Raw genomic sequence first — 6426 nt, forward strand, 5'->3', positions numbered from 1 at the left:
CTGGGGCTAATTTTGGCATTAAAGAGAGATTAGAGTACATTTAAAGTATCCTGCATATAAAGCGAAAATGGCAAGTAATTCGCAAATCATTATCACACGCAATTGCGCAAATAAAGTGATATCAGAAATGCATTGTCGCTGAAATCCCGAAAGTAAAAAGATGTGCGTTAATGCTTCTTTTGTGACCACTTCAATGGCGGGTTTTGTGTGACGTCGTATGAAATCGTTTCGCGTGATTACGCAAATTTTCCAGGATATTCACGGGATAAACTCCTGATCTCCTTTGTGTGAATAAACTTCGTACTGAGGCACACGCATTACATTACACACTGAAGTCCTGGTTTCTATCCCCAAGCTTTTGCTTGCCTTACCTGAGCTTCTCTGATCTTCCCCATCTAGTACTTATTGCCATCTTCTTTTTATAAGGCACTTTCACCCTTCCTGGTTCAATGCCCACTGTTTCTCTTTGGATGCATCTGTACTGCAAAAATAATCCAGTTTGACACTGCTTTTACATGGCTCAGTGCTATGGAATTCTGCAAACTGTCGTTTTGTGAGACAATTAGCCTTCTCCGTTAGAGAGCTCTGGTGTCACAGCAAACTACAAATCCTGGGATTCCGTAAATCCTACATTTTGCGGCGACTTGTCCTCCTTTGAGGCCATGGCCTCTGGTCACCCAGTGGGAGCTGTAGTTTGGTGAGGCTCCAGCACTCTTGAGCAAGGAAGGCTAAAGACTTTGCAAAGCTACAAATCCCAGGATTCCATAGGATGGAGTTGCAGCACTTCAAAGTGGTGCCAAGCTGCATTATTCCTAGATTATTCCACACTGCAGAAATAATCCGGTTTGACACCGCTTTAACTGCCATTAGCTCAATGCTATGGAATTCTGTGCATGGTAGTTTGTGTGGCACCAAAGCTTTGCTCTGCACTGAGTCCTGGCAGTTAAAGCGGTATCAAACCGGATTATTTCTGCAGTGTGGATGCAACCTGGAAAACTTAAGCCTATTACCCATTCGAAGCAGTTATCCGGAGCTTTTTATCCCAGTCAATCCTACCTTGTTTTCCCCTCTGGAATAAGTGCTCTGCTTCCCTTGCTCTTTGCCCAGGCACCGGCTTTGCCAACCTCTGGTTTGTTTATTATTGCAGCTGGCATTCGACCTTTCCAGCCCAGCCCACATCGCCGGGACCAGGGCGAAGCGCGTCTCAGCCAATCACAGCGCTCCGCCGCGTTCTACGCCTAGCGCCTCAGCCAATCAGCACCAAGCACCCCCTCTGACCTGAGACTAAAATTCTCTCTCTTTTCGCCTGGGCTCAGACAAATTTCGAGACAGCGCCACCTGCAGGAGAAAATAAAACAATTTCTTTGGATGTCCTTCCCCCCAAAAATGCACAGCAAAGTCACTGCTCTGTATCCACTTATTTTTTTTATCCACGAATCCAAGCATCCACAGTTTCAAATATTTAAAGTATTTGTTAAAAGTATGAATTCCAGGTTGCAGACCTTGATTTTCCATTTTATATAAGGGACACCATTTTGCTATGCCATTATATTGAATGGGACTTGAGCATCCACAGATTTTGTTATCCATAGAGGATGCTGGAGCCAAACCCCAGAGGATAACAAGGATCCACTGTAGAGTCAGTTCTCTGCATCCACAGATTTTTTTAATCCATGGATTCAAACATCCACTATTTGAAATATATTCAAAAATAATATAAATTTCCAAAAGCGAAACCTTGTTTTTGCCATATTATATAAGGGACATAATTTAACTATTCCATTACATCTAATAGGATTGAGCATCCACATATTTTTAGTATCCACAAAGGGTCCTAGAACCAAACCCTAGCAGATACCAAAGGTCCACTGTATAATGAGAGCCACCATGGCATAGTGGTTTGAGTGTTGGACTACGACTCTGGAGACCGGGGTTCAATTACCAGCTTGGCTTCAATACCCACTAGGTGACCCACTTGGGCAAGTCACACTCTCTCGGCCTCAAGGAAAAGCAATGGGAAACCTCCTCTGAACAAATCTTGCCAAGGAAACCCCAAAATAGGTTCACCATAGGGTCATCATAAATCTGAAACAACTATGAAGGCATAATGTTTATCAGGAGCTAATGGTTGGAATGTAGTTCAAATCCCACTGGGTGACATACACAAAGTCACACTCTCTCAGCCTCAGAAGGTGGCAAAGATAAACCCCTGTGAACAAACCTTCCCAAGACAAACCCCGTGATAGGTTTGCCTTAGGGTCGCCATAAGTCAGAAATGACTTCAAGGCTCTTAACAATAACCTTTGTATAACAAAGTACAATAACATCCCAAATCCAAAAGACAGTGATACCTTTATATCATATATAAAATACATGATGCAAGCTTTCGAAGTTCCACTGGCTTCTTCATCAGATAAAGGTGTTAAGAATCATACAGGAGCAAAAATTATAAAATGAACATGTTAGTCACAGGCTTGCATTTTCCCAAGGTGTTCTTTGCATATTGTTCTTTGGAGCGATATCTATGCAAGCAGGTGATGTTCTTCTCCTGTTGTTCTTTGGAGCGATATCTATGCAAGCAGGTGTCTCTTCTTTCAGGCCGTGTGGCACTGAGAACAAAGCATCCCAAAGTCCAGCAGATAAAATGTTAATTCCATTAGCAATGCAATAAATTACTTCTCCTGAGATCCCAAAAGTTTCTGTCCCTTGTGAGGTCACAGCCCCCTTTGTTAGGCTGAAAACACTGAAAATTAGGGAAATTAGGGAAATTTTAGGTGTTGTTTCAATAGAATATGCCAGTTATAGGCCCATTAAAAAAAAGTTTTAGCTTTGTTCTTTGTATAACAACGACATCTTCAGGAGAGGAACAGGAGTAACATGCTTCATTGGCATTTTTCATATGCAACGACTCCAGAAGTTAATTTCTAAATGGGATCGGTTGGACAATCTGTGCCAAGCCTCAGCCCTCCAGACTGTATTTACAATTTATTATTTGCCGTCCAAAGTGCAAAGCATGTGCAAATCTCCTTCAGCACTGTACAACTTGAATCAGCAAATATTCAGATGTAGAAATCTATCCGGGGTTAAAGAATTTTTAAAAACATGCTTATCCAAATAGAGTTTGACCTAAATGTACCCATATTCAGAGTAAAGCTGTTGAAATCAGTGTGATAAATGAGTCCTTACTAACTTAATCCCTATTTATCGCAATGCGTTTGCTCTGACTAGAGCTGGATTCAGTTTGTAGAATCAATACAGTAATTATTGTTACTCTGAGGCAAATACTCTTAAAAGAAAATGATATTGGCTGCTACTAGGAGGAAGTTAATAATAGAGCGTGTATTTTTCTCAGGACACATAGTGACAAATTTTGCTATCTATGGCATGGTACAGACCACCCCAAAGGGGTGGCCTGCAGCTGTTCCTGTTTGCGCCAGATTGGGGCCAGGGCAACCTCACCGGCAGCCCCTGCGGTCCTAATCCAGCATTTTTCCAGGCCAAAGAAAAGCGGCAAAATGCCACTTCTCTTTGGCCTGGAAAAGGGGTACCCTGATGCCTTAGGCGCCCAGTGCACCCTGGTGGGGCCAGCGCTACAGAGGAGAAAGGGGCGGCCCCTTTCCCCTTTGCATCGTTGGCACAGCCGTTTGGTTGCCGCACCAACAAAGTGGCCTGGGGCAGCGTGGAGACGTCACGCCCACGTTGCGCTGTTTGGATGCTGTGTGGGCGTGATGTCATCATGGCAGCACTCATGTGGATGGGACGCCGCCATGATGCCACCACCGGCATGTTCTAGGGTTAGGGACCATGCAGTTTTTGCGTGGTTCCTAACTTTAAAATCGCCGCAGCCATGCTGCTTTTGGGGCCTCTGTCTTGGCCCTTTGTTAACTGTAGTGTTAACAAACGCCTATATTTGTATTAGCTTTCTACATATTCTCAAAGGGTTAGTGACATGTTTGTCTACTTGGAAGTGAAGAACAGGCTTGCCAAGGACATGCATGTTGTTCTTATTTTTCTCAAACAGAGCACTAGAGCGGTAGGTAGGCCAGGTGGTTGGGCTGAGCCATGGCTTGGACTTGCAAGCTGATGTTTAATTTGCCCCACATAATATGCAGGTCCCTTTCTGTGCCACAGAATCTTCAGAGTCTATACATAAATGCAACGGGAATATTCTTGAAGCTCTCCAGGATTGCTTTAGATAACAAGGAAGTCATCAGGCATTCAAGATCTTCCAATTCAAGTTGCTATTACATCACAGGATTCTCATCCGTCTTCTCAGAAAACATGCAAACAAAAGTGCAGGGAGGGGACAAGGAGAGAAAAGCCCAGATATCTTTATCCATTTGGAGAATCCACCATGGGCTGCACTATGGCCCAAAATGTGAAAAAGCACTCCCAGTTTCTGAAATTCCATTTCTGGGATCTAGTGATGCCTGTTGGTTCCCATACTGTATTAATAGGGCCATAAATCCACTCTAGCATTCTGATAGCTTTAAAGATACTGAACCTATCTGTGGGACAGAGTTCAGCATCTTATGTAACACCTTTTCACTTCACTGAGTTGGGAGTCACTAACTGTCAGTGCTGAGATATTTGGGGGGTGAGCTGGACCATACTATATAGCAAAAATGCTATTCTGGGAGGTTTCTATAAGAGAGAAGTGATTCTTTTAACAACAATAACAACATCCACATCTATTTGGTCAGGGGAAAGAGGTTCTGGGGGCTACTGAAAAGAAAAGAAAAGCAGATACACTGTAACAGAAGATCCTGTCTCAAGTCACTTTATTGTTCCTGTCATTGATTTAATGTTACCAATAGGAGACCTTTTCATATATGTGCAGTTGGCTGGAGTTCATGACGTCTCAAATAAAGCATTAGAAAATACTTCAAAATATTTTATTAACTGATGTGAGCTCAGCACTTATTAGGAGTCCTGCATATGATGTGCGACTCTCTCGCGCTCTCTTTTCCTCCCCAATGCTGTATATTGATAGATATGCTGAGTCACATGTGCTCCATGGAGAGAAGAGAAAAGAGGTCATTGAATCATCTGGATTTAATAGGAGCAGGGCAGATAATATCATCACTCTTTTCCCCCTCATACAGTGCAGCTGATCTTTTATATTCTTTCATACTTCATAAGTAGATTTAAAGTACCATCCAAATAAACTTAAATTTTTCTGTATTTTCAAAATATCATTGTTATATTTTGTGAACAATCTTCACATGTTTTAAAAGGAGAAGTATTTTCCACTCTCATGTAAGGCTTTTCAAAGAACATGTGAATCATCATGAGCACAAGCCAGAGAAGTCCTCCTGGAGCTGGGACAGAATATCAGCAATTCTTTTTTTAAAATTAAAATTTATTAATACATTCTAAAACAAAACATGACAACAAACAGTACACCAAAACAACAATAAATACAGGCAATAACCCAGATAAGGCCCTGAAAATTATAGATAAAAGGTGTATTCAGGGATCCTGAAAGACATCTTTCCATAAAAATTTAGCTAAAATTGGGGAATGTCTAGAGACTAAATCTTGCTGGATGTATTCAATAAAATGGGTGCCGAATCTTATGAAAGGTCAATCCAGAGTGTAAGCCTCTCGCTCTGTTGTTATTATCTGCCATTTTCTCCATTAACCACAAGTCCCAGAGTCTAGTCCACCATCCTGCAATATTCAACTTTCCAGTTTTCCAGTTCTTGGCTATCTCAAGCCTAGCAACAGCCAGAAGCAAACTAATGTGTTCTTTATGCTGCAGGGCTTTAATTTCATTCATAAAAATGGAGCAGGAGTGGTGATAATTGTATACTTTGTTTAGTGATCTTAGAGATCAGTTGTAAAATTTCTTTCCAGTACTCATACACAAAGGGACAATCCAGCCATATATGTACAAAGGTTCCCCTATCTTCACAATGCCTCCAGCATTTTGGATTAGCATTGGTAGACATATGAGCCAATTTGACTGGGGTGAGGTACCACTGATGGACCAACTTGACAGTATTCTCTTTAATGGCAATGGACCTAGTTTTAAATGGTAAATGAGTCCATATATTTCCCCAGGTCTTACTATCAGCAATTCTTTTTATGGAATACTGTTTGTGTTGGTGTTGTTGCAGTTCTATGGTCTCACTACTCCAGTATCCAGTGATGTCAGTGGCACACCAGTTTCATCCTGGCAGGATCTTCTTCCCTCTTCCCTCCCCTTCCTTGTCCAATTTTCTCTCCCTTCATTTGCCTCCTCTGACTTGCAGTGGCTCCCAGATCTCAGGCTGAAGGCTTTCTCATAAGCTGATCCTAGAACCAAGTGCTAGAATTGGGAAATTCCAATTACGTGAGCTGAAAGAAACTCGTATTCTGCAACACCACAAATCTCTTTCACAACAAGCCCAGTTTGAATCCCTTATCTGTGGCATCCCAGAT

General features: G+C 42.0%; 1 long non-coding RNA gene across 1 annotated transcript in view; it reads left to right on the top strand.

Annotated features, from left to right (window-relative positions):
* LOC149309242 (uncharacterized) overlaps window positions 1-1442 on the top strand; it is a 36851-nt gene extending 35409 nt beyond the window's left edge. Inside the window, exon 4 of the long non-coding RNA XR_016281890.1 lies at window positions 1148-1442. This is a non-coding gene — a long non-coding RNA (uncharacterized LOC149309242). The remainder of the gene's footprint in view (window positions 1-1147) is intronic.
* Window positions 1443-6426: the final 4984 nt, after the last annotated feature.

The sequence above is a fragment of the Sceloporus occidentalis genome, unplaced genomic scaffold, assembly GCF_023333645.1.
Source record: "Sceloporus occidentalis isolate IW3139 unplaced genomic scaffold, rSceOcc1.0.p SCAF_7, whole genome shotgun sequence".
Taxonomy (NCBI): Eukaryota; Metazoa; Chordata; class Lepidosauria; order Squamata; family Phrynosomatidae; genus Sceloporus; species Sceloporus occidentalis.